Consider the following 9,153-nt stretch of genomic DNA (forward strand, 5'->3'; position numbering starts at 1 on the left):
CAAAAAATAGTTAATATTGAAGCAAGCCGTTCTGAAACCAATCGGAAATTTCTCAAAATGCTTAACGCGCGAGAAAATCACTTTTTTCCACAATGAATGTCTGGCAAAAAAATAGTCAATTTTGATGCAAGCCCTTCTGAAACCAATCGGCAAATTACTCAAAACGCTTAACTCGCCGAGAAAATCACTTTTGTTCCACAATGAATGCCTGGCAAAAAATAGTTAATTTTGAAGCTAGCCGTTCTGAAACCAATCGGCAAATTACTCAAAATGCTTAACTCGCCGGGAAAATCACTTTTTTCCACAATGAATGTCTGGCACAAAGTAGTAAATTTTGATGCAAGCCGTTCTGAAACAAATCGGGAAATTACTCAAAATGCTTAACTCGCTGGGAAAATCACTTTTTACCCACAATGAATGTCTGGCAAAAAATAGTCAATTTCAATGCAAGCCATTCTGAAACCTATCGGCATATAACTCAAAATGCTTAACTCGCCGGGAAAATCACTTTTTTGCCACAATGAATGGCTGGCAAATTATAGTAAATTTCAATGCAAGCCACTCTGAAACCAATCGGCAAATTACTCAAAACGCTTAACTCGCCGAGAAAATCACTTTTGTTCCACAATGAATGTCTGGCCAAAAAATACTTAATTTTGATGCAAGCCGTCTGAAACCAATCGGCAAATTACACAAAATGCTTAACTCGCAGGGAAAATGACTTTTTTCCACAATGAATGTCTGGCAAAAAATAGTTAATTTTGAAGCAAGCCGTTCTGAAACCAATCGGGAAATTACTCAAAATGCTTAACTCGCTGGGAAAATCACTTTTTTCCCACAATGAATGTCTGGCAAAAAATAGTAAATTTCAATGCAAGCCATTCTGAAACTAATCGGCAAATTACGCAAAACGCTTAACTCGCCGAGAAAATCACTTTAGTTCCACAATGAATGTTGGCAAAAAAATAGTTAATTTTGAAGCTAGCCGTTCTGAAACCAATCGGGAAATTACTCAAAATGCTTAACGCACCGAGAAAATCAATTTTTCCCACAATGAATGTCTGGCAAAAAATAGTTAATTTTGATGCAAGCCATTCTGAAAACAATCGGCAAATTACTCAAAACGCTTAACTCGCCGGGAAAATCACTTTTGTTCCACAATGAATGTCTGGCAAAAAATAGTTAATTTTGAAGCTAGCCATTCTGAAACCAATCGGCAAATTACTCAAAATGCTTAACTCGCAGGGAAAATGACTTTTTTCCACAATGAATGTCTGGCAAAAAATAGTTAATTTTGAAGCAAGCCGTTCTGAAACCAATCGGGAAATTACTCAAAATGCTTAACTCGCTGGGAAAATCACTTTTTTCCCACAATGAATGTCTGGCAAAAAATAGTAAATTTCAATGCAAGCCATTCTGAAACTAATCGGCAAATTACGCAAAACGCTTAACTCGCCGAGAAAATCACTTTAGTTCCACAATGAATGTTGGCAAAAAAATAGTTAACTTTGAAGCAAGCCGTTCTGAAACCAATCGGGAAATTACTCAAAATGCTTAACCCACCGAGAAAATCAATTTTTCCCACAATGAATGTCTGGCAAAAAATAGTTAATTTTGATGCAAGCCATTCTGAAAACAATCGGCAAATTACTCAAAACGCTTAACTCGCCGGGAAAATCACTTTTGTTCCACAATGAATGTCTGGCAAAAAATAGTTAATTTTGAAGCTAGCCATTCTGAAACCAATCGGCAAATTACTCAAAATGCTGAACGCGCCGAGAAAATCACTTTTTTCCACAATGAATGTCTGGCAAAAAAATAGTCAATTTTGATGCAAGCCCTTCTGAAACCAATCGGCAAATTACTCAAAACGCTTAACTCGCCGAGAAAATCACTTTTGTTCCACAATGAATGCCTGGCAAAAAATAGTTAATTTTGAAGCAAGCCGTTCTGAAACCAATCGGCAAATTACTCAAAACGCTGAACTCCCCGGGAAAATCACTTTTTTCCACAATGAACGTCTGGCAAAAAAATAGTAAATTTTGATGCAAGCCGTTCTGAAACCAATCGGCAAATAACTCAAAATGCTTAACTCGCCGAGGAAATCACTTTTTTCCCACAATGAATGTCTGGCAAAAAATAGTAAATTTCAAAGCAAGCCGTTCTGAAACCATTCGGCAAATTACTCAAAACGCTTAACTCGCCGAGAAAATCACTTTTGTTCGACAGTGAATGTCTGGCAAAAAATAGTTAATATTGAAGCAAGCCGTTCTGAAACCAATCGGAAATTTCTCAAAATGCTTAACGCGCGAGAAAATCACTTTTTTCCACAATGAATGTCTGGCAAAAAAATAGTCAATTTTGATGCAAGCCCTTCTGAAACCAATCGGCAAATTACTCAAAACGCTTAACTCGCCGAGAAAATCACTTTTGTTCCACAATGAATGCCTGGCAAAAAATAGTTAATTTTGAAGCTAGCCGTTCTGAAACCAATCGGCAAATTACTCAAAATGCTTAACTCGCCGGGAAAATCACTTTTTTCCACAATGAATGTCTGGCACAAAGTAGTAAATTTTGATGCAAGCCGTTCTGAAACAAATCGGGAAATTACTCAAAATGCTTAACTCGCTGGGAAAATCACTTTTTACCCACAATGAATGTCTGGCAAAAAATAGTCAATTTCAATGCAAGCCATTCTGAAACCTATCGGCATATAACTCAAAATGCTTAACTCGCCGGGAAAATCACTTTTTTGCCACAATGAATGGCTGTCAAATTATAGTAAATTTCAATGCAAGCCACTCTGAAACCAATCGGCAAATTACTCAAAACGCTTAACTCGCCGTGAAAATCACTTTTGTTCCACAATGAATGTCTGGCAAAAAATAGTTAATTTTGAAGCAAGCCGTTCTGAAACCAATCGGGAAATTACTCAAAATGCTTAACTCGCTGGGAAAATCACTTTTTTCCCACAATGAATGTCTGGCAAAAAATAGTAAATTTCAATGCAAGCCATTCTGAAACTAATCGGCAAATTACGCAAAACGCTTAACTCGCCGAGAAAATCACTTTAGTTCCACAATGAATGTTGGCAAAAAAATAGTTAACTTTGAAGCAAGCCGTTCTGAAACCAATCGGGAAATTACTCAAAATGCTTAACCCACCGAGAAAATCAATTTTTCCCACAATGAATGTCTGGCAAAAAATAGTTAATTTTGATGCAAGCCATTCTGAAAACAATCGGCAAATTACTCAAAACGCTTAACTCGCCGGGAAAATCACTTTTGTTCCACAATGAATGTCTGGCAAAAAATAGTTAATTTTGAAGCTAGCCATTCTGAAACCAATCGGCAAATTACTCAAAATGCTGAACGCGCCGAGAAAATCACTTTTTTCCACAATGAATGTCTGGCAAAAAAATAGTCAATTTTGATGCAAGCCCTTCTGAAACCAATCGGCAAATTACTCAAAACGCTTAACTCGCCGAGAAAATCACTTTTGTTCCACAATGAATGCCTGGCAAAAAATAGTTAATTTTGAAGCAAGCCGTTCTGAAACCAATCGGCAAATTACTCAAAACGCTGAACTCCCCGGGAAAATCACTTTTTTCCACAATGAACGTCTGGCAAAAAAATAGTAAATTTTGATGCAAGCCGTTCTGAAACCAATCGGCAAATAACTCAAAATGCTTAACTCGCCGAGGAAATCACTTTTTTCCCACAATGAATGTCTGGCAAAAAATAGTAAATTTCAAAGCAAGCCGTTCTGAAACCATTCGGCAAATTACTCAAAACGCTTAACTCGCCGAGAAAATCACTTTTGTTCGACAGTGAATGTCTGGCAAAAAATAGTTAATATTGAAGCAAGCCGTTCTGAAACCAATCGGAAATTTCTCAAAATGCTTAACGCGCGAGAAAATCACTTTTTTCCACAATGAATGTCTGGCAAAAAAATAGTCAATTTTGATGCAAGCCCTTCTGAAACCAATCGGCAAATCACTCAAAACGCTTAACTCGCCGAGAAAATCACTTTTGTTCCACAATGAATGCCTGGCAAAAAATAGTTAATTTTGAAGCTAGCCGTTCTGAAACCAATCGGCAAATTACTCAAAATGCTTAACTCGCCGGGAAAATCACTTTTTTCCACAATGAATGTCTGGCACAAAGGAGTAAATTTTGATGCAAGCCGTTCTGAAACAAATCGGGAAATTACTCAAAATGCTTAACTCGCTGGGAAAATCACTTTTTACCCACAATGAATGTCTGGCAAAAAATAGTCAATTTCAATGCAAGCCATTCTGAAACCTATCGGCATATAACTCAAAATGCTTAACTCGCCGGGAAAATCACTTTTTTGCCACAATGAATGGCTGTCAAATTATAGTAAATTTCAATGCAAGCCACTCTGAAACCAATCGGCAAATTACTCAAAACGCTTAACTCGCCGTGAAAATCACTTTTGTTCCACAATGAATGTCTGGCAAAAAATAGTTAATTTTGAAGCAAGCCGTTCTGAAACCAATCGGCAAATAACTCAAAATGCTTAACTCGCCGGGAAAATCACTTTTATGCCATAATCAATGGCTGGCAAAATATAGTAAATTTCAATGCAAGCCACTCTGAAACCAATCGGCAAATTACTCAAAACGCTTAACTCGCCGTGAAAATCACTTTTGTTCCACAATGAATGTCTGGCAAAAAATAGTTAATTTTGAAGCAAGCCATTCTTAAACCAATCGGGAAATTACTCAAAATGCTGAACGCGCCGAGTAAATCACTTTTTCTCCAATCTGAATGTCCGACAAAAAATAGTTAATTTGGATGCAAGCCGTTCTGAAACCAATCGGCAAATAACTCGAAATGCTTAACTCGCCGGGAAAATCACTTTTTTTCCACAATGAATGTCTGGCAAAATATAGTTAATTTTGATGCAAGCCGTCTGAAACCAATCGGCAAATTACTCAAAATGCTTAACTCGCCGAGAAAATCACCTTTTTCCCACAATGAATGACTGGCAAAAAATAGTAAAATACAATGCAAGCCATTCTGAAACCAATCGGCAAATTACTCAAAACGCTTAACTCGCCGAGAAAATCACTTTTGTTCCACAATGAGTGACTGGCAAAAATGTTAATTTTGAAGCAAGCCGTTGTGAAACCAATCGCCAAATTACTCAAAATGCTTAACTCGCCGCGAAAATGACTTTTTTCCACAATGAATGTCTGGCAAAAAATAGTTAATTTTGTTGCAAGCCGTTCTGAAATCCGTCGGCAAATAACTCAAAATGCTTAACTCGCCGAGAAAATCACTTTTTTTCCACAATGAATGTCTGGCAAAAAAAAATTAATTGTGATGCAAGCCGTTCTGAAACCAATCGGCAAATAACTCAAAATGCTTAACTCGCCGAGAAAATCACTTTTATCACACAATGAATGTCTGCAGAAAATAGTCAATTTTGATGCAAGCCCTTCTGAAACCAATCGGCAAATTACTCAAAACGCTTAACTCGCCGAGAAAATCACTTTTATCACACAATGAATGTCTGGCAAAAAATAGTTAATTGTGATGCAAGCCGTTCTGAAACCAATCGGCAAATAACTCAAAATGCTTAACTCGCCGAGAAAATCACTTTTATCACACAATGAATGTCTGCAGAAAATAGTCAATTTTGATGCAAGCCCTTCTGAAACCAATCGGGAAATTACTCAAAATGCTTAACTCGCTGGGAAAATCACTTTTTTCCCACAATGAATGTCTGGCCAAAAATAGTAAATTTCAATGCAAGCCATTCCGAAACTAATCGGCAAATTACTCAAAACGCTTAACTCGCCGTGAAAATCACTTTTGTTCCACAATGAATGTCTGGCAAAAAATAGTTAATTTTGAAGCAAGCCATTCTGAAAACAATCGGCAAATTACTCAAAATGCTGAACGCGCCGAGAAAATCACTTTTTCTCCAATCTGAATGTCCGACAAAAAATAGTTAATTTTGAAGCAAGCCGTTCTGAAACCAATCGGCAAATTACTCAAAACGCTGAACTCCCCGGGAAAATCACTTTTTTCCACAATGAACGTCTGGCAAAAAAATAGTACATTTTGATGCAAGCCGTTCTGAAACCAATCGGCAAATAACTCAAAATGCTTAACTCGCCGAGGAAATCACTTTTTTCCCACAATGAATGTCTGGCAAAAAATAGTAAATTTCAAAGCAAGCCGTTCTGAAACCATTCGGCAAATTACTCAAAACGCTTAACTCGCCGAGAAAATCACTTTTGTTCGACAGTGAATGTCTGGCAAAAAATAGTTAATATTGAAGCAAGCCGTTCTGAAACCAATCGGAAATTTCTCAAAATGCTTAACGCGCGAGAAAATCACTTTTTTCCACAATGAATGTCTGGCAAAAAAATAGTCAATTTTGATGCAAGCCCTTCTGAAACCAATCGGCAAATTACTCAAAACGCTTAACTCGCCGAGAAAATCACTTTTGTTCCACAATGAATGCCTGGCAAAAAATAGTTAATTTTGAAGCTAGCCGTTCTGAAACCAATCGGCAAATTACTCAAAATGCTTAACTCGCCGGGAAAATCACTTTTTTCCACAATGAATGTCTGGCACAAAGTAGTAAATTTTGATGCAAGCCGTTCTGAAACAAATCGGGAAATTACTCAAAATGCTTAACTCGCTGGGAAAATCAGTTTTTACCCACAATGAATGTCTGGCAAAAAATAGTCAATTTCAATGCAAGCCATTCTGAAACCTATCGGCATATAACTCAAAATGCTTAACTCGCCGGGAAAATCACTTTTTTGCCACAATGAATGGCTGGCAAATTATAGTAAATTTCAATGCAAGCCACTCTGAAACCAATCGGCAAATTACTCAAAACGCTTAACTCGCCGTGAAAATCACTTTTGTTCCACAATGAATGTCTGGCAAAAAATAGTTAATTTTGAAGCAAGCCGTTCTGAAACCAATCGGCAAATAACTCAAAATGCTTAACTCGCCGGGAAAATCACTTTTATGCCATAATCAATGGCTGGCAAAATATAGTAAATTTCAATGCAAGCCACTCTGAAACCAATCGGCAAATTACTCAAAACGCTTAACTCGCCGTGAAAATCACTTTTGTTCCACAATGAATGTCTGGCAAAAAATAGTTAATTTTGAAGCAAGCCATTCTTAAACCAATCGGGAAATTACTCAAAATGCTGAACGCGCCGAGTAAATCACTTTTTCTCCAATCTGAATGTCCGACAAAAAATAGTTAATTTGGATGCAAGCCGTTCTGAAACCAATCGGCAAATAACTCGAAATGCTTAACTCGCCGGGAAAATCACTTTTTTTCCACAATGAATGTCTGGCAAAATATAGTTAATTTTGATGCAAGCCGTCTGAAACCAATCGGCAAATTACTCAAAATGCTTAACTCGCCGAGAAAATCACCTTTTTCCCACAATGAATGACTGGCAAAAAATAGTAAAATACAATGCAAGCCATTCTGAAACCAATCGGCAAATTACTCAAAACGCTTAACTCGCCGAGAAAATCACTTTTGTTCCACAATGAGTGACTGGCAAAAATGTTAATTTTGAAGCAAGCCGTTGTGAAACCAATCGCCAAATTACTCAAAATGCTTAACTCGCCGCGAAAATGACTTTTTTCCACAATGAATGTCTGGCAAAAAATAGTTAATTTTGTTGCAAGCCGTTCTGAAATCCGTCGGCAAATAACTCAAAATGCTTAACTCGCCGAGAAAATCACTTTTTTTCCACAATGAATGTCTGGCAAAAAAAAATTAATTGTGATGCAAGCCGTTCTGAAACCAATCGGCAAATAACTCAAAATGCTTAACTCGCCGAGAAAATCACTTTTATCATACAATGAATGTCTGCAGAAAATAGTCAATTTTGATGCAAGCCCTTCTGAAACCAATCGGCAAATTACTCAAAACGCTTAACTCGCCGAGAAAATCACTTTTATCACACAATGAATGTCTGGCAAAAAATAGTTAATTGTGATGCAAGCCGTTCTGAAACCAATCGGCAAATAACTCAAAATGCTTAACTCGCCGAGAAAATCACTTTTATCACACAATGAATGTCTGCAGAAAATAGTCAATTTTGATGCAAGCCCTTCTGAAACCAATCGGGAAATTACTCAAAATGCTTAACTCGCTGGGAAAATCACTTTTTTCCCACAATGAATGTCTGGCCAAAAATAGTAAATTTCAATGCAAGCCATTCCGAAACTAATCGGCAAATTACTCAAAACGCTTAACTCGCCGTGAAAATCACTTTTGTTCCACAATGAATGTCTGGCAAAAAATAGTTAATTTTGAAGCAAGCCATTCTGAAAACAATCGGCAAATTACTCAAAATGCTGAACGCGCCGAGAAAATCACTTTTTCTCCAATCTGAATGTCCGACAAAAAATAGTTAATTTTGATGCAAGCCGTTCTGAAACCAATCGGCAAATTACTCAAAACGCTGAACTCCCCGGGAAAATCACTTTTTTCCACAATGAACGTCTGGCAAAAAAATAGTAAATTTTGATGCAAGCCGTTCTGAAACCAATCGGCAAATAACTCAAAATGCTTAACTCGCCGAGGAAATCACTTTTTTCCCACAATGAATGTCTGGCAAAAAATAGTAAATTTCAAAGCAAGCCGTTCTGAAACCATTCGGCAAATTACTCAAAACGCTTAACTCGCCGAGAAAATCACTTTTGTTCGACAGTGAATGTCTGGCAAAAAATAGTTAATATTGAAGCAAGCCGTTCTGAAACCAATCGGAAATTTCTCAAAATGCTTAACGCGCGAGAAAATCACTTTTTTCCACAATGAATGTCTGGCAAAAAAATAGTCAATTTTGATGCAAGCCCTTCTGAAACCAATCGGCAAATTACTCAAAACGCTTAACTCGCCGAGAAAATCACTTTTGTTCCACAATGAATGCCTGGCAAAAAATAGTTAATTTTGAAGCTAGCCGTTCTGAAACCAATCGGCAAATTACTCAAAATGCTTAACTCGCCGGGAAAATCACTTTTTTCCACAATGAATGTCTGGCACAAAGTAGTAAATTTTGATGCAAGCCGTTCTGAAACAAATCGGGAAATTACTCAAAATGCTTAACTCGCTGGGAAAATCACTTTTTAC

Source organism: Scyliorhinus torazame, chromosome 17 (genome assembly GCF_047496885.1).
Source record: "Scyliorhinus torazame isolate Kashiwa2021f chromosome 17, sScyTor2.1, whole genome shotgun sequence".
Taxonomy (NCBI): Eukaryota; Metazoa; Chordata; class Chondrichthyes; order Carcharhiniformes; family Scyliorhinidae; genus Scyliorhinus; species Scyliorhinus torazame.